Source organism: Dermacentor andersoni, chromosome 10 (assembly GCF_023375885.2).
Source record: "Dermacentor andersoni chromosome 10, qqDerAnde1_hic_scaffold, whole genome shotgun sequence".
Classification (NCBI taxonomy): domain Eukaryota; kingdom Metazoa; phylum Arthropoda; class Arachnida; order Ixodida; family Ixodidae; genus Dermacentor; species Dermacentor andersoni.
This window is the reverse complement of record NC_092823.1, coordinates 112,611,041-112,631,376: the sequence shown is the minus strand read 5'-3', so window position 1 is coordinate 112,631,376 and position 20,336 is coordinate 112,611,041. Positions and strand designations below refer to the sequence as shown.

The 20,336-nt window shown below is 45.2% G+C and overlaps 1 long non-coding RNA gene across 1 annotated transcript; it reads right to left on the bottom strand.

Annotated features, from left to right (window-relative positions):
• Window positions 1–1,775: 1,775 nt before the first annotated feature.
• LOC129380301 (uncharacterized) lies at window positions 1,776–7,053 on the bottom strand. Its single transcript, XR_011890477.1, has 3 exons — window positions 6,779–7,053; window positions 3,080–3,151; window positions 1,776–2,206 (listed from the first exon to the last, which is right to left on the bottom strand). It is a non-coding gene; the product is annotated as an uncharacterized lncRNA (long non-coding RNA).
• Between the last annotated feature and the right edge of the window lie 13,283 nt (window positions 7,054–20,336).

The following is a 20,336-nucleotide window of genomic DNA, read 5'->3' as shown; positions in this document are numbered from 1 at the left end:
GTGGGGGGGGGGAGGAGTTGGGCGGGCTTGATTCAGCGAATATGCAAAAGGTGACCTTCTGGGTGGAGCGCGGATATCGATAAAACGATTCTTACCTGGACCCGCCTACATCTTTCCTTCTGCAGCCGTCTGCTGGTGGCAAGCCGGCATAAGGTCGAAAGGGCATTGTAACAGAACATTGAATCCTGCCATTTATGTTCTTATTTTTTGCATTGAACGAAATAATCGAAGATGTATTTATGATGTGCACAGACCCTGTAGACTGTGAAGTAAAGGAAATAACCCTGAATCGCGGGAAAAGAGCTACTCGTTGTCAATACAACTTTCCTCATACTTACATATACATTGAAACACCACGAAAAACAAAAGAAAATCTAAAAAAGGGCGCAGAAAACCTTCTTTTTCTTTTCTTTACTAGCGGTGTTTATTTTCTCTTTATTATGGTTCACAGCGTGTTTCTCCCGAAGCAATGAGAACGTCTGCCGTCTGTCTAAGGAGCACAGTGTAAGCGGCCACAGTGCCTATTACCTGAAAGAAAGGAGTGAAATAAAGGAAAATTTACAAACATAAAAACAGGAAACGTACTCACACGCAAAGGCAAAGATGCCCACATACGTGGCATTCTTATATGAACTTTCTAACAAACGGTGGTAATTTCTTTTTTTTTTTTTTTATTGCCATGGTCTAAAGTACAATGTTATACTCGGTAGGGAAAGAAAATTCGCGCCTCGTTTTGAACATTCAGCGATTCCGGTTCAATGAATTGAGTCATCTTTAAAGAAATTACTTTCTCATTCTTATTACATACCTGGAATTCAGAATAACAGTATCTTGTCGAAAGAGAGTAGTGACAGAAACATTACCAGTCATGGTCATGAACTTGTTGCGAAATCCGTATGCCGAAATACTAATGTAAAAAGGCATGAACAGCATTCTGCCAAATATGCCTACATTTCTTTAAAAACTCTCACAGACGCACTGTTGCGGTTTTTGAGGGCGACAGAATTGGACAGGTGGCTGTAGCCTGAACAGATGTTGACAGTGCCTCAAGTGTCACTGTGCTGTGCGATGACAGTATTCAGTGACAGTGACCGATTGTGATTGTGTGTCTATTCTCCTTCCTTTCCTTATCTCTACTTTGTTACCACTTTACCTCCCCCTCCCCTCTCTCCCCAGCGTAGGGTAGCCAACCGGATCTTTTTCTCTGGTTAACCTCCCTGCCTTTCCCCTTTCCTCTCTCTCTCTCACAGACGAGCGCTAAGCGTATTTACAGTCTTCAAAAATTGTGGGCCACCTGCCCCGGTGGCTTAGGGGCTATGGTATTGAGCTGCTAAGCACAAAGTTGCGGGATCGAATCCCGGCCGCGGCGACTGCATTTCGATGGGTGCGAAATGCAAAAACACCCGTGCCCCTGGCTATGGCGTACATGAAAAATTCAGTGATGGCCAAAATAAATTTGGAGTCCGCTACCACGGCCTGCCTCATAATCAAATCCTGGTTTTGGCACGTAAAACCCAAAAGAATTCACTCATTCAGTTAAACATTGGCATGGCGCGGTGTCGGGAGTAGTTTTGTTAAGCAATGTTGTTTACATTGCCTAGTTTTCCTCCTATCACGAGGTCCACAGCCCGCCAGCAACAAGCAATAGCGTTCACACAAAGGTGTGCATCAAATGGGAGAACAGGTAGGTGTAATGTATTTCGCTAGATTAGCAGCTTGGGCTTGTTGGTTTTACGTCCTTGTGTTAAGAGCGCGAAAGGTAGACGTCACACGACACCAAAGACGACACCAAAAGTGCTTGTGGTGTCGTATTCTCGTCTCGTGTCGCTTCTACGTTTTGTGCTGTTAACACCAGGTAGGTGAAGCGCTAGCACAGGGTCATGCAGAGAGGTAAAGTGTCCGTTCAGGACGAGAAGGTTAAAAAAAAACATGCAACGTATATCCGGGGCTGCCTCCCTGTGAGGATTCAAAGCCCGAAGCCAGGTATCGCTATGACGGCTCCTAGTAAACAATTTCTCATTTGAACTAAGGGGACCTAACAGAAAAGTAGTTTTCACAACTAACGTTTAAGAATTCGGGCCTGTATGTCAACGACGTAATGACTACGTCTACTTACGCTGGCGACTAAGGAGGGCTGGATAGCAATAAATCCGCCGAAAGCGTTTGTGAAAACATCACCTTCAAGGCTGTCAAGCAGCATCAATATCTGCAACGTAAATGCACGTGATCAACACCTGATCGAACAACGTAAAGAGTAATACAAGAATTCGCAGCCACGTGGAGTTTTCTACATTGCGTTATTTTATGTTCATGCCACCCAATTGAAGAGTCTAGGACGTTAGCCATGGTGCCGAAACAAAAATTTTGTACTTCACATTCCTATTTCATGCGGTGGGGTACTAGTAAAAGAATACTGCAGTAGAATGCTTGCTTCTCTGTGGCGTTGCGACCTGCTGTGCATGAGGGCGGGAGTTTAATTGCAGGCCACAGCTCCGGCCTATTGAAGTGGGTGGAATGCAAAAACACTTTTGCACCATGCACAGAGTGCACGTCAAGGAACCGCCTGTGGTCTAAAATTATTCAGGAGCCCCCCATTACACGTACCTATACTCAGCGTGGTTTTGCAAGGTAAAAGTTGAGAATTGCTTCATTTCATTATTGTTCCTTATTTAACTATAGTATTTGCACCTTTTTACGGAGCGTCTTTAATTACAGACCGAAAACGATAGGCCAGGAAAACGTTTTCGCTGTCAAATTCTTTATAACATTTTTTTCACACTTTTTTTTAAGTAATGAACTGAAATGGCGCGCTTTGCGGAAACTAGTTATCAGTAAATATTTGTAGCTGATATGGCCTATTTTCTTAACAAGAAAGACGACGCTATTGTGTTTTGTTATGTTCCTTTGGTGCAATGTTAATGTAAATATCGGCTTTACAGGTTTCTGGTAATGATGTCAGGCACTAACGTTTACCAATTACAGCTGTCTCGCTGCACCAATAATATGGTATTGTTGCCAAAATTTGATATCATTTGCGGGCATAACACATACGCTAAATATTATTCTCTGGAGTTCTTACGTGTTCCGATAGAATTTTTGGGGCACCATCGGGCAGCTCAAAGTCCTGTGCAACGTATCGCAGCTTTGCGACCTGCAATGCACAAGGATAAGAAAACATTTCTTCTGAACACATGTCTACTTTTCGAGACTCATAAAATATTTGAATGCAAAATTGTGAAAATACTGGCATGAACATTCGGGAAGGCTACATTACGGAGGCGAGTTTTCTGTGTCTCGTGCTGCCGATTGTATGACGACTGCCAATATATTAAATATGTAACTTTTTGGAGGGAGCAAGTCCAACACTAAGGTTGCATCGTTCAGCCAGTGAATATTGCCGTAAACTTTAAAACTTATAAAGCCACTGGAAACCCCCATGGTTGCGTCAGGATTTGTACTCACCCGCCAGCATGCATGACATGCAGTAATTCTGTTGATTTAAAAATTGTTTCCATAAATTATAAAATCCCTAATTGTTGTAGAGCCGGTTTATTCATAAGCAACTTGCTGAATGAGAGCCTGTGATTGGAATGCCTTTTCTGTTACCTGTTTTCTTTTCTTTCCTGTTTTTTGCTCCCCTCCTTTGTCGCCTTTACGACCCCTCTATCGCCCGACCCCGTGCAGGGTAGCAAAGCAGAAACTCGCCACTGGTTAACGTCCCTGCCTTTTCTCTCTCTTTTTCTCTCTCTGCTCAATGATCAAACCGCTGTGACAATTTCAAGCAGAATGATCACACACACACACACACACACACACACGCACACACATTTTATATATATATATATATATATATATATAACAGGGTCTCGGTAACTGTTAGTCGGGCAGCGGCAGCCAATGTGTTTACATAGGTGCATCTGATTCTGCCAACTCACAAACACCTCGTGCTTGAACAAAGAGCTCCTTGAGTAAGAAAAACAACAGTGGGAAATTCAGAGTTGGCGTCCTATTGAAGGCAACAGGAAACCACAAGGTTATTTCCCATGTGGTTTGATCAACATAAAAAATATCGCACTATATCGGGAATCAGACCCCACAACCCCACTGTGAACTTAATCCAAAATTTCAAAAAAATTGCATCATAGTTATTTGGAGCTTATATGAGGGTGTATTCAGAGGGTGAGGGAGTCATAGTACATGGATTTTGATAAACGTTGTTCTTTGTCTCCGTTTAGCTTCAAAAGGCTTTGTGAATTCATGAATTTATCATATTCATCTATTGGTTGCGGTCTAATTGAAGCTTGTTGCATTTAATAAGCATCTGCATTGAAATTGCTTGCCTTCGTGAATTTCGAAAAGATAGTTATTCCCAGAAAACTCAGATATATAGACCGCAATAAACTACTGTACAAGAATGCTTCAATCAACAAGGACAAAGCTTAAACAAGACTATGTACGATTCCTTATTGGGATGTATACGGAACCACGACAGCGCCTGAGCAGCGTTGGCATAGCCGCTGAAAAATAGGAGTCGTTTCCGAAAAAAGAAATTCGGAAGGAATTTATAAAATCACGTACATTTTATATATTATACATTTTATGTTGATTTCACTCTTCTAAAGGTGTTTAAAATAATTTCTGCATTTATAATTGGGATGCGGAATTATCAATTTTTGAATCACTGTAAAACTATTGACTGGAAAAAAAAAATAATATCGAGAGCATCAGTCACAGTAGAAAACCACGCTAGGTACCGCATTCAATCTCCGCAAAAAACTTCGCTACGTTTTCCTGTATATTCCAAGCCATGCTTTAAAGGGTGTCCTGGCTAAATTTAGCCGAGGTGTAAAAGTATACCGGTGGAATGTAAATTCCGGAGATCAAATGTATGTTGTGGGATATTATATAGAAAAAGTTACACTATTCTCTAGTATGCCGAAACGCATAATAATAAAAAGCATATAACCAATTTTGGAAGCAATATTTTAAGACAGAACTTCAAATTCCAAAGGTGTGAAGCGTTTGAGAAAACATTTATGTCAGTATTTTCTAACTCTCTGCTCCTTATGTAAAATATTTTTCAAAGTTTCTAAACAAAGCCCGCTAAATATGAAAAATCAGGTGAAATTCCCGCTTGCACGCTGGGATTGCAGTGGCACCACATGTCACGTATCAACCCAATGGAGCAATCAAACTGACCTTGCTGCCAGTTAGAGAGCATATAGTTTGTTACAAAAATAAACTACGCGGAACTTTGGGGCTAGCGTCTGTGGCAACTGCAAGCATACTTGGTGGATCGGCCATCATGGGAATGACTCTTAGTGCATAAAAGGTTATACCTCTTGTTGCAAACAGCTTTTTGACATTCTAGATCGTTCATTTTGAACAAGATATGGTGTTATATATGCGACCATTCACTGTGGTCCTGCATGCACGTGCACGGAATCCTATTGCCCTATTGGTTGAGAAATCTTGACAATAAAATCAAGAGAATTTGTTCATGTCTTATTCCATTCATATTCTCTTCATTCAAGACAATGTGTTGACAATACATTCAAGCCATTGACAAATAAAGCAAGATAAAGCTCAATAAATACAGCCGAAAGAGCGTTCGAAGTGACAGGCACAGTTATTAGACGCACGTTTTAGACATATTATGTATAATATTAGATTAGACATGTTTTATTAGACAGGCAGTGACGCAGGCGTTGGCCGCGCGATTTACACGAGCTATGTGCTTCCCTCGTGACAGTTCACGGATGGGATTAGCAGACCAGGGAGCACGCCAGCTGAGGTGAATTTGTTGCTATTTCATACATAGTATGTTTGGGCACGCTGCAATCGAGCTGGGCGAATGATCATGCGACGCGCTTTTTTTATCACGTTTCGCAGCCTTCCCTATGAATGCAGAATGAATTATTGGCAATTAGTAGCAAGATTGAAAATGCTCACTTATATTATTTCTAGAACCCTCTACAAATTTCTGATTTGAGGCTTTGCCCTAATATAATAGTACTTGAAAAGTTGGTTAGGCTATCTTACCTAGTTATGCAATTAAACTGAATGAGATATTATAGTGTGACTTCCTCCATACCATGGCCAACAAAATGGATTAGGTCGAGCCCTAGGATGCTTTGGCACATTCCTACGCCTTGGCTAAGGTTAACAGGCGTACCCTTCATGCCCTCACAGAGACCGGAGTAATGATCGCACCGATCTGCGTTCTCGTAGTTCATGTGACTTCAGGTGTGCCAGATGTACAGCCATCGGAAGCAAGGCAGCTTATTTTTTGCATGCTATAGTTTTCCATACGAACAGTTCAGTTCATGCGACCTCCTTAACCAGCCCTGGAGTTGAAACAGTACACAAGGCACAGCAACTTCTTGGACTTTCAAAGTGTGAGCCATAAGAGAGAGAGAGAGAGACAGAAGAGAGATAAACGGGATGGGAAAGGCAGGGATGCTATTGGATGAAATTCTGGTTTGCTACTTTGCACTGGGGGAAGGGTAAGGGGAAATGAAAGAAGCAAAGAACAGCCCAAGCCCTAAGCTCCACAACGCAACCATCTCAGGTGACTGTAAAGTATGCTTTTGCGTTCTTGTAATGTAACTCCAACAAGCATATTGCCAGTCGCTGTGGACACGTCAAATGTCTTTGTGTTTTGAACAGTACGTTACTTTCTCCGTGAACCAACTAGTCCGCAACACAATACTTCTCATGCATATGAACGTTTAGATGTGCAGCAGAAAAAATGGAGACAGCGTAATTCTTGCTGTACCTCATGCTTGATTCTTTGCCACGCCAGTACAGGCCAAGTGAGGCTGACCATCTGCAGGAGGACCCAGCCGGCAAAGAAAATGCGATACTCGTTGCCCAACACGGTACCCGAGGAAGCACAGTGGAGAGCGACGGTGACGTTAACTACGCTGGCAAAGAGGGCGACAGTGAAGCCCGGGGAAACGATACGAGAGGCGATGCCAGACGCTGTCTTGACGCGCTCCAGGTCTTGCCGAAGAGCGTCCAGTCGTCTTATCATTCTAGTGGGAATAAGGACGTACGAGTCATACAGGGCAGCAACGTTCTCCCGTGATATGATGTAAAGTGGATGAAAGGTGCACTCTGACGGCAAGCAAAAAAATATTTCGTGTCTTCGTGAATGCTTTGGTGAATGATAAGAAAATATGAAGAAATTATTGTAGAAAACGTGAGATAGCAACAAAAACATCCCATACGTATTCTTACGGTGTGGTGTAGTGATCGCATCGACATGCGTACCACAGTTTAGAATAAAACAAATTACAAAGGGCACTCAATAAATAGTGAGTTTATTCAACGGAATAAAGCAAAAGAAACACTTGCCTTTTTGACGAAGCTACTGAAGAGCGAAGACAGGCATCCAGTTGCTCACAAATGACTCTGATGTAGCATCTAGAAGGTGAGCATATTGTAACAGAAAAACATTGCGATATGATGGATAGGTGAGCAAGAAAACAGTCTCAAGGTGTATTATTTTTTCCTAAATTCATCACTTTGGAAAGTACGGTAAGTTGGGTGGGTAGGTAGAATTGCATTGTGACAGATAAACAGTGCGACGAAAGACGAGAACATAGAAAATAGACGTATCAGGCAGTCTTATGACTATGTCTTCGCTATGTCGAATTGCTTCTTGAAAATCAGGCAAGTAGGGACAGGATAAACCCGCCGTGGTTTATTAGGGGCTATGGTGTTGGGCTGCTAAGCATGAGGTCGCAGGATCGAAATCCGGCCGTGGTGGCCGCATTTACACGACCTAAATCATTTACACCTAAATCTAAGTGCACGGATGATTTCAACGTGTACTTAGGTTTAGGTGCACGTTAAAGAACCCGAGGTGGTCGAAATTTCCACTACAGCCTTTTACCTCAGTCGCCGAACCGCCCCCGCAACTCCCCCCAAGTTAAGCCGGGCGCAGGCTACTACCCTGCGTCTGCTACAAGCAAACACGTACCCTTCACCCGCCCACCTCTACCTTATATTCCCAGACGTTTACACTACCCCTATTGCCGGGGCTGTGGCATTCACTCGGCTACGCTTCTGCGTATGTTGTGGGAGTGCCCAGCACAGTACATACACATTAACACCACAAACCTCTCGTCGAGGTTGCGTGAGGCTCTGCGGAGCTCCGCCCTCGATGACCAAACCTGGGGGGCCCAGCACGCTCGTGAGGCGGCGGCGAGGCAAGCCCTCGACACCCCCTCATGGGTGGCTTAGGCCCGGCCATCATAAAATGCTGGTTCTACAATAAACGTTTACCCCCCCTCCCGTTTCACTACGGCGTGCGTCATAATCAGAAAGTGGTTTTGACACGTAAAACCCCATAATTTAATTAATTTTTGAGACAGGACAAGCGTAAGAAATTTTCCGAAGACAGATGCATACTCGTAACTGAGCTTATCGAAACCAACACGCACAAGATACGCAGGATGTCGCAAGTAAAATGCTCCTTGTTTAAAAAAAAAATGTTGGCTCTCCCGTAATCGAGAGTAGACGTAGGCATCAAATGGCTACTGGCACAGCAGATTGGTTGGAGTAATTATCACGATTACGCACAACCATCTCACAAAGCGTCTCAAAACCATTTGCGGCGAGCCGAACGCTGCCGGCCTGGTCATGCAGCGTGACGCCATCTCTCAAAGGGCGCGGCGCGAGACCCGCGCCGCGGAACTCATGGACCGCTCGCGTATATAAGAACACAGGCAGCCCTGTCTCAGCGCCAAAAGATGACAATGAATTGTATGGCACACTGTATCTTTTGAATGTCGGTATTGTAAATGAAAAATTCAGCTTCAGCTTACAAGAAGTTACAGCATGAGTAATATTGTTTTCAAACATTAGGAAGAAATCGGAAGCAATATTTTTTTTAGTTTGTTTGGAGAGTAACTATTGTATGTAATGCGTTTTTGTGCCAGGGCTTGGGAGCGAGAGACCACATGTTCGTGAGTTTCGGCTAGTTACCCGGATGATCTCGATTTGATCTCGCAACAAGGGCCGGGTGCTCTCCTTTCGTTCTCGCCCCATTCTCGTCCCATTCTCGTCTTTAGTGCCTGGGTAGCGGCTCCGGATTTTGGCTCAAGTCCACTTGAAGGCCGCCAACAAAGGGAGCTAGAACATTTCATGCTGAAAAGAAGCCCATATATTTCTACCTGAGTAAGACAAACTGCATGCTAATGTTGAGCCTCTTGTTGATAAACCATAAGCAATATTCTAATTCCTATTATCCAATAACTCATTTCAAAGGAATCATCTAAGTTTTGATTGTTGTTCGACATATCAATTACGCCGTAGTATAGAATCATAGAACACGTCAAACTCATGTGTTTCTACAAAGGTACACATCGCATGTTTATTTTTGCCAGCAAGGAAAATGCCCGCGTAATGTTAAGAAATAAACATTTTACTCAGCACCCACGCGCACTGAATAACAGCGCCATTGTGACAATGGCAGCCTCAGGTTATCACGGCTGAGTCTATTGGTCTATGATCAATTTTAGTACCTGTTCTGGTGACTACCCTCGTGACGTGCCAATTCCTTTTTTATATACTTCAGGAAACACACACGCCTCTGTACAAAGCAATGACACAATGAAGCGCAAGAGAATAATTTGGTACAGGGAAAGGACTGCATTTCGTATATTAAAGCATTTGCACAGTCTTCGACTCGGCTAGGAAAACACTGTTCATCTGTTCGTTCGTTCGCTCTCTTGATTTCTCTCTTTCTCTTTGTCGCTCTCGTTCTTTTCTTAACTCGCTTGCTCGTTTTTCTTTGTTCGTTCGTTCGTTCATTAGTTCTTTCGTTCGTGCTATTCGGTCACACTGACAATGGTCGTCGATCGTTTCTGCACAATTGTTTAAGCTTTTTTTACCTTCAACAGACAGAGAAATACATACATACAGAGACATACATCCATACATACATACATACATACATACATACATACATACATACATACATACATACATACATACATACATACATACATACATACATACATACATACATACATGCATACATACATACATACATACACACACACACACACACATACATACACACATACATACATACATACATACATACATACATACATACAGACAGACAGACACGGCAGGCGTCGGTGCATGAAACTGTCAGGTGAAACATCGGTGGCCATCAAAATTTTTTTGCACGAACGTTTTGTTTGTTACCTGAATGTCCTCGCAAAGTATGCCATGCATAGGCGGGGTATCATTCCCCAAACGGAGGCCTGCAAGATGCCATAGCATTTAAGCACCTGAAACAGCCACTGAAGGAATCTGGAGTTGCTCGCCAACATTGGAAGTTTATCAACATAGAGGCCACTTCTGGTGCCGAAGTAGAGTAACCACGATGAGGCGATAATCTGAAAACATTAGTTATTTTCACACGTGAGTATGAAAAATATTCTGCAGCATAGCCCACTCAAAACGATGTTCATAAGTGAAAATAAGGGCAAGGTTCACTTTCTGTGACCAGAGTGAATGTCATGTCTGGTGCAGAAATGTATTTATAATATAGTGAGAAATGTGCTCTTTATTCCTCTGTATTTCCAGTCATTGAATAACACAAAATATTACGGAACATGAAATCTGAGAATAAGCTGGATATCTGCAGAGGCTCACAACGCGGCATTGTATTCCACATTTACAACCTCTACCAGTATATGGGAATGGCATTGTGATATTCAGTTTTACTCACTGCTTTGACAGACTGCTCGAAAACAGTTTTCCGAGATCCCGCGGTTCGTAAACTTTTGATGTTCACTGCACATTGAGCTTGCACAATGTGCTCGATTGTGAGCGGCAGTTCGCTGAACGGAACGGTTACCCGATGCACTAGCTGGCTGTGACACAAATGCAGTGGGTGAGTGCAACTCTTCAATGAACGCCTTTTACGCCAGCGGTTCATAGAGGTGCGCCATGAATGCACTGGGTACGTGCAGCTCTTCAATGAACCTCTGGCCATCTCGGAGTCACTGAGTACGTGCTGCTAGGTGTCGTGTAAGCGGGGGAACAATTCTCAGCGTTCGCAGGTGCCGGCCTGCCATGCTTTTGATCTCGGAGGTCGCGCTCAGACTTCTGCGAAGTGCCCGCAGGTAACGCAGCGTCTCTACAAAGAAGCGCGAGGGAGGAACCAGACTACCGCATTACGCACGGGCGTGCCAAGCGTTTCGGAGGACACGCGCACGCTTCGCAGCGGCGCCGCTACACAGCGCTGAGTGTTCCGAGGGAAGCGCGAAGGAGTCCCTCTGCAGTACACGCCTCGTACATAACCCGTTTCGACGGTGGCAATAGACAGTTTTAGTTTAGCGTGCGCAACTTATAGCGTACGCTATACGCTAAGTGTAGCGTAAGCTAAGCAGCGCACGTTTTCTACAATTTTAGTTCGCAGGCGATATCTTTGAATCTCAGAGGCCATATGCCGTCATTGTGGCTATTTCCCGCCTGTAGTGATAGGTGGCGCTGACATCTCGAATGTTTCTTTCGTCAGGCTTCGACTCGTTGGAAACGAGAAGCGATCTCGAAAACACAACGAGGCTATCCATAATATTCTGTCGTCGAAGCGGCCTGAGACTAAGCGAAAGCCATTTACACAATCATTTTCTACGAACAAAGTGCATTTTACAAAAGCAACGCCAAGTTCAATTCGAAGCGGGCAGCCGGGACCGCCGCCATGTTTCACGCAAACTCCGCAAACCACGCAAAAACGATAACGCTAACTTGTTTGCGTTGCGTACGCCCGCTATATCCGCTATTTCGTTTAGCGTTCAGCGCATGCGCAGTGACGACCCGCTATTCTTTAGCGTACGCAATGGTATAGCGTACGGCTGTACTAAAACTGTCTAATACCTTGCGTGACGATATTGATTAAATGCTAACGCATTACCGTCGACCGCAATCATGAGATGGGTTCCGCCGATTTTCTTCTTGCAGCGAAGCTGTTTATGCGGACCCCGTGCCGTAGTTCGCTGAAAATATCATCATCAGCAATGGCTCGAGCGTCATTGTCTTCTTCCACAGCTGGCTCGTTGGCGCCCCTCGGCGCTACCACGTGAACGCGCTCGTGCCACTGCTCCTGCGTTCGTAGTCGTCGTCTTCTTCCACAGATGGCTCCTTTGTGGCTCGTTATTCCAGCGTAGAATCTCGCATATTTTCGGTCGTCGTAAGGGGGAGGCCGCGTTTACGTGGTTATGAGGCATTGCTTAAGGGCCTATGATACATTCGTTGTCTCACGAGAGGGACAAATTTAATTTTGAGGCACAAGGCTGTGATTGTGAAATGTAAACGCCGTCATCTGCCGTCAACTCAAGAGCAAGCAATGCATGATTCAACGTCTCCAGACAAAGCACTGCAAGCGGAAGAGGCACACCGAGCAGTGCAGACACAAGAGGCGACTACTCAAGATCAAGCAGTAGGAGAGAAAACACAAACCAAGCAAAATAACGCTACACACAAAATGAATAAAAAAAGACACACAAGCAGACGGTTTTCATTCCTAGCAAAACCATGCTCTCATTACTGGCGCGCAAAAATTACGCACGCGAAAACAAAGCACGGCAAAACGCAGAGAGAAACCTCAGGGACAAAAAAAAAGCACTAGGAGAACGAAAAAAAAAAGGCACTTCTAAAGTATGCTCCCCCCACGGAGCACGCAAACGCGATAATGAGGTGAAAGAATGGTGAAAGAAAAGGTTTACACTACAGTCTGCCTGCAAAGTTTGACTTGCATGGTGTATGACTCGCTGTAACTCTAACACAGCTTCGCTGTTCGACCATCTTCATGGACTGGAAAGGGCAGTGATTTCTTCATTTTTGTTCGGGTTGAGCCAAAACTGCGGCTTTTAATGTCCAGAAATGAACTAACAAGCTACGCAAAACTCTCAGAGGCGGAATTCATAAAAAAGATGAACCGGGGTTCTTTACCTGCAACAAAAGCGCGGTGCAGGAACGTTTCTTTAGGCTGCCGGGGCTCACGTGCACGGCGCCTGTCTGGCGTCAAACCACTTTGGCGCGGCTGCGATGCCAGCAGTCAGCCCGCAGCACCTCCTGGCCAATAAGAGCGCGTGCTGACTCGGCTCTAAGCGTGCGCCGTTGCTACGGTGACGCCTCCTTCCTGCCCTCACTAACCACGTTGGTGAACCTTACGCTGGCAACCGACAGTGCCGAGCGGATAACCTTGCCGTATATTGCTTTAGCATTAAAATAACTTACCTTATTTAATGTATCATCTATATTCAGAATTATTCGTTATCTTATTTCACACAGGGCTATATAACCCGCGGAAATAAACAGGGAAAATGCCCAGGTGGATTAGCCTTTCCACCCCAAAGAAAGCGGAAGGAACATCGAAATATATGTAATGCACTTTGGCTTGGAATTTTATTCAGCCGTGTATTACGGAAAAGCTTGCGGATAGTTTTGCTGGTCGCTTTTTCTAACGCGTTGTAAATTGCGATCGACTGATCGTTGCTCGTACGAGCCACCACTGCACGTGGTATCCGATGCGACAACAGGCCCCTATTCTATACGCTTGAGAAAATATTATTAGCACCCCCCCCCCTCCCCCCTCATTTTACGTTAGCGAAGTGGCGTTGTGCCGAGTGTAATAATGTGGTGCAGAGTGTGGATGTGCATGACATTCTGCAGAAACAGAAAATGAGAAGGATGCTCTGCGTAGGATGCTGAATGCAGAACATTGATCATTTTAGACCTGGCTTTAAAAAAAAAAAAAGGGCCCATGCCCGGTTTTTGGTGTGAAAACTGATAAGCGCGGTTGCAAACCGCGCACTGACAATCGTGCTTCCAAAGTACAAAACCACTGCACTGCGAGAAAACAGCCGAAAGTCAAACGAAAGGCCGCGGGCCTTTTTTCTTGAGGTGGCTTCCGCTTACTGCCAGAAAAGAATCAACGTGCCCTCTACGTAAGACACACTGCCTACAATACCACCAATTATTGCATGTGGCTTGGGTAAATCATCTAATACAGGGCGCACGAAACCGCCACTGGAGGTGCACCGCGCAGAGAAAAATAAAGATAAGAAAGAAAAAGTTAAGTTGAGCTCCTGACGGAAACTCGACGCGAGCCCTTGGCTATATAGCATGCGGGAAGGCAGGGAAACAATGTCTCTCGCCTACGCATTTCGAGGCGAAGGGAGGGATTGTCTACACTGGTCGCAAATCTCGTCTCCGGGCAGCAAGCCATGGGAATGCCTTCATACCTGCTATCTCGTTTATTAAGGCAATTGGAAACAAAGTAGTGTAGTAAATCAAGGCCTATACGCCAAACTGCAAGATTCCAGTATAAGACCAATTTTTTTATGGGTCCTCTCAATCGAACCCGATATCAAATGCCAAGGCACTTAGGTATCCCTATGCGGATGAATGTGCAAACATTGCGAAGTCTTCCCGGTGTCTACTCACTTGATGAAACGTAATGCGATTGTTTTCACGTTGCCTTGCATCACCTATCGCATCAATTGCCTCGGCCTCGTTCACGTACTTGAGTGGAATCGCAAAGGAGCCGGACGCAGATACCGACTGAGAAGTCGAAAGCTCGTCCACCAGAACGCACCACAGAATTCACCGAAATGACCGCACCGACTGGCAGCGCCGCGACGGGGGGCGCTATATATAGACCTGTCAATATGTGACTTTTGACCACGTGTCTCTGTGACCATGTGACTTTTCGAGCCATCTCCGTCGAAGGTTTGTCCATCGGAGAACATCACAGCACTCGCTGAAATCCCAGCACCGACTGGCAGTGAGCCAGGGCCGTCAGGGCCCACGCAGAGCGATGAGGGGACGCATGGGAACGCTGGTATGATGAGTGGCACCGAAGCTGGAACCTCACGGCGCGTTTTCCGCGAGCGAAAAACGTGACGCGCGGCGAACGCCCGCGTTGCCGCCGACGCGCGAGCACCCGCACAAAAAAAAGGGAGCGGCGCTTTCGCGTCGCGTTTTCCGGGTTGCCAGACAACATAACTCCCAATGGCTTGAATTATCTCTGTTACCGCATATATAGATTGCCTTAAACTTACAGAACACTACAATAAATGTAATCTTAGTGTAATTAGACTGCGCCATTTTTTTCCGAAGTGTATTTATAAAGCTTAATTTCAAGCAGCAAGATTGTGTACGAAACTGCGACTATGTACCTTCCCCATGCTGAGAGGCCGCTGCTTGTTTACAACTTCACATAGAAAATGGAGTGTCAGCCGCTTACTACCGAGCAGAAGAGGAGATTGCTACTATTAAGGGGGATGCTAAGGGCATGTGCTGTACCGACTACGCTGAGGTTATCTGCTGTAGCTCGCCAAGCCTGGTCACGTTTGATGTTGTTCTTGTAATTGCGGTCGCATACGTCCCACAGGACGCGACGCTTCTCCACTTCAGTTATTAGGGCCTCGTTGAAGGTTGCTTGGTCCACTTTAGGTGAACACGATGCGCGAACGAAATCACGGCAGCACGTGTTCTCTTTGACGCACGCGCCAGTTTTGCCGAGAAAAATAAATTGGGCCAAGGAATTTCCGTCGAGATGCGAAGAGAGCAGGAGCATCTGGTGGCAGAACCAAAAAACCAAAATGCCACGTGACCAAATGCCACGTGACTTACCTGAACCCTGATTGGTGGACGCGCGTCGCGTAGCGGTTTTTTCTACTCCGAGCAGCAGCACGCAGCGGCGCGATTTCGTGACGGATCATGCTGGGCACGCGTCAAAATGACGCGTGCGACCCACCATGCGCGCGTCAATGGCGCCTGAAATCGCGCCATGCGGTTCCGCCTTCAGGCGCGAGCAATGGCACGAGCGCGACTCTGTGACCACGTGACGTTTTGTATCATCCCCGGCCGCGCCGCCAGATCTTCAACTTCATGAAGTACATAACGTCTTTGAATTAAAACGCACCTGCCACGCTATCAGTTTGTAGCTATAGCGTAAAGCGGCTTGGTTTTCCTCCGGGGGCAGAACAATTTGCCCTTCGATCTTGGAACACGCTCGCATCAGTTGCAGGTAGGACGGTGCGTAGAAGAACGTCAGTGCGTAGTTGACGATTGCGGTGAGAGCCGTGAACACGAGGAAAAACAATAGGTAGGAAGTGTACAGCATGTGCTTTCCCGACTGTTTCATCACCACCTCGACCAGTTGCTTGATCGCGTAGCCCCATTCACCTGCGATGAACAGAAAGTGACGCCGTTCCATGAATGAGCAAAGAAACATTTTTGAGAGGTCTGAACCACATACACACTATAAGTTGGCGAATAGGCATTTTTGAGACCCGATGGAAAGCGCATAAACTGGTGCCATAAAAGAATCGAATTTTTTCAACACGGGAGGAGCACATTTCCCAGTTTTATGAAATAATGGTCAAATCCTAGCATGCACATCATTAAAATATTTATGTCCTTGTAATGAAGATTAAAAAATTGCTTCAATAAAGGTCGAAATGTATAGTAGAAATGAGGGGAATTTCGTGGTTCTCAAGTTTAGGACTCCTCTGATAAGACATCGCAATGTATTATGGTAGTGAAGTTTTAAGAGGCCCTCGTATAAAGGCATAGCGTCTCTGTACTACTTCTACACCGAATCCGGGACTAAACGTGATCCTGTGCTGGGATAGTGCGCAGTGACCCTGACAATAGCTGTGATCCTGGGTCCATTCTCTCTATGTCATTCTCTGCTTTTCATGCATCTTTATTCTGAATCTTGGTTCGTCCTTCTGATTTTATTTTCGCAAACCTGGAACTTGTGACTTTCTATATGAAACAGGGCTACATCGTCACATGTCGTTTCCGCACCAAGTACTTGATGGTGTGCTCGATGGTGCCATGCTGCCGAATTGATTGCATTTTCGTGTGTCCTCAAGAAAGAAAAAAAACTAGTGCGTGCCTTCATAGCGCAACCAATGACGCGATTACACAAACATCCTACGGCCCTAACCAGCCATTACTTGATGTAATTCTTCTTGAGATCGTGTACATCTTCAGCTATGTAAGCGATAGGTAGTGTTGAGTCTTCGGTGCGTGGTAGTGCCTTGTACGTTCGATGTTCTTGTGATTGTGCTTTTTTGCTTTGTTAGCCTTGCTGTGTTCATCCTCATGATGTTCACGACATATGTGTCTGACGTGACACCTTATTTGCGTAGGTCAGTAGGCTGTTCGCAGCCATTATTTAATAAAATTTTATTGTTTTCTACCCGTAATAATTAAAGTAATTTTGAAGTGAGCGCAGAACAGCATTAGGGTCTGGGGAAAGTGTCCGTGCCTTTCGTTTGGCTCCTATTAGTTTTTATCAATCTTAATTGGTTATAACGTGATAGTGAGTTGACTGGTGGTATACCGGCACTCAGCTTATTCTTTTTCCCTAACCTTCCTCCACGCGCAATTTCTTTTTATATTGCCTGCTCGTGAATTTTGATTATGCAAGCTGCTGATATGATACGTGGTAGTGGAGAGGGCAATGTCCACTCTAACATCCCTGATTCCTAAAGAATGCGTACAGTTAGGCTGGTTTAGCATTAACTAAGCGCACATGTGTTTTGTAAGTGATATCTCGTGTACCCACCGGCAAAAATCAGGAAGGACAGACAGACGAAGCCGACGTACAGACTCCGAAGAGTGTGAGTTGTGGCTTTCGTGACGCCTTCTGACCGCACGTTACGGATCACGTTGCAGGCGAACATCGAGTGGAAAGTTGCGACCACCCGGAAGCCAGCCATGAAAGGCCGGCCTATGGGGCTGACAGGACCTCCCTTTGATTGCTGAAATATTATTGTTGCTTTGTGACAAAAAAAAAATCTTAATTACATAGCGTAATGCGCCAAAGCACGATACACAAAAGGCGATAGGGAAACACAGGAGCTCTACTTTGCAGTAAGTGGGGTCAACGATATTAGATAAGACCTGATATAAAAAAAATTTAGTGCCCTTCCACTCTGTGAAGGAGCATAACCAGCGAGCCTGTACTGGAATGACTATATTGAAAACTATATTGATTTTTATGGTTATTGCTATATTGATGTAATAATGACCCATACGCGTAACTTCGTGGTTGTTATCGTCTTTATTTTGTCTCATTTGTTAGCACAGTGACAATAACTTTGTGGTCACTGGGGTACGCGGCATAAGGTTGTACTGTCATGCTAGGTGCGTTCTTGCCAAAGTTTATATCTATACACGACCGGTGACGCGTGGTCGGCAAGTGATGTCCGTGTAGCGCTCAATTCCAAACCGTTCCAACAAGAAGGATGCAATCCACTTGCCATCGGGGCGCGCTCGGTCGACGTTGAAGTCTCCCGCTATGACGATCGACTTGTCTTCGACGTATGAGATCCAACTAAAGGCGTCTATTAAGAAGGCCTCAATGTCTCCTTTGGACGCCGGCTGAGGGTCGTAGATCGTTGGTCTATGGGCCGTGTATGGGCCGTATATGGCCCATATTCGATGGTCCCAACCAATCAGCTGCTGCGCTTTCGGCGGCGGCGGCTTCTCGTCGCTTTTGCACCCGTTCACGCTTTTGCCCTCGTTGCCGCTCCTTGAGGGGAAGTTCTTCTTCTTCAGGGAGAACTACACGTGTCCGGCACACAGAAAGTCCAAAGTGCAACGGCTGATAACGTCGCTAAAGCGATACTCGCTTGCCCCAGTGCACGCACCCTTTCGCAGCCGTTCCCGGTTAGAACAAGTGAGCGAGATAACAATCGACAGTTCGTTCCCTCCCTCCCCTTGCTACCTGTCTCACCCTCTCCACTTGCTTTCCCGGAGAATAAATACATTCATAGCGAGCGCCGCGACTGATAACGTCGCGTGGAAACAGTTGCTTTTTTTTATTGCGACAGCGTGTTGGACGGCTGATCGGTCCAGCGCATTGCTTGTGTCAAGATCTCGGACGCGCTTTTTTTTTTCCAGATCCTAGCAATAAACACCTTCGATCTAAATAAGCTATATACCGTTCGACAGCAGCTTTGAGCGTCATGGGGCAGTATTTCATGGCATTAATTTTTGGACTTTCACGAGATTTCGCCTCAATAGCACTCGACGCGTTGACTTGCGCAGCCGACATCGGGCTTAAACGGACACTAAAGGCAAATATTAAGTCAAGCTAAACTGATAGATTAGGGCTCAAGAATCTCTAAGGCTTGAATGTTATTGCGAACCGAGCCTTAATAATCGAGAAATAGAGGTGAAAGCCGGACATGATTAGAGGCTACTACGGGACATTCAAGTAGTTGCCTGATGATGAAATCACTCCTCAGTTAAATTCTGTCACAAGTACTGAACCACTTGTTGCAAAAGAAAAAACATCCTTGTACTGTATTATAAGACGGAATAAAATGCTACTTGTCCAGTTCTATTGAATTCTTAGGAAAAAGAACTGATTGAAATTACCCTTGACAACGACGCGGACGGTCGAAGGGTTTCGTTTTCGCTCGAATCCCCGCCGCCCACGCTTTCACGTTTTAGTTGTTTTGAAAGAGGTATACGGACCCTTCAGAAGCAATTTTCTCGTACACCAAATCTTTTGTTGGCACGAGACAAGAGTCGCGAGGTTTCAGAAATTGTGTTTAAACAGTCCACGTCGACTTAGTATTTGACTCTAGTGTCCCTTTAACACTTTAGAAGGAGAATGCTGTCATCCGTGCATGCCCACATGTCCGGTGCTAGCCAAGTGTAATGTAAAGCTGTCAGTATCCCAGAAATTGAATCACCAAGAATACCTCGCCGTATATGTGTAACTGAGGCTAGTGGGAAAGACCTGAATATGAGGTCAACGACCTCCAAGAAAAATTGGGGGAACCCCGTCTTCTATGCGCTAGGCTAGAAGGTCAAAGCTTAGCTGCACAGAATGGCTATAAAGAGGACATGGTTTACAGCGAATGAATGGGGTCAAAGCTCACTGACAGCAGGACCGGCTAACTAGCTTTCTTAAATAATTATCTTCGAGGATTTCTACATAAACCTCACGTTCATTTAGTATAGAATCTGTCGCACGAGAGCACTTGCTGTAGTAGAGCCGGTATCAACTAGGTGAAGAATCTGTACTACTGCTGGCGTACTCACACCTTATGCCTTACCCTTATTTTATTGATTCGTTTACCAAAGTTCTCCTACACGTGAGTGCACAATAGCCATTGTGCGTGTAGACAAGGTGTACAAACACAATTACGTAATAAACGTGCAAGGCATAAGTCTTACTACGCCTTAAAACAAGATAGCCGAAGTGAATCATTTCTGAACGAGTTCGCGAAATTTCGTCATCCGCAAATGAAAAGACACAGTCCACAATGTAC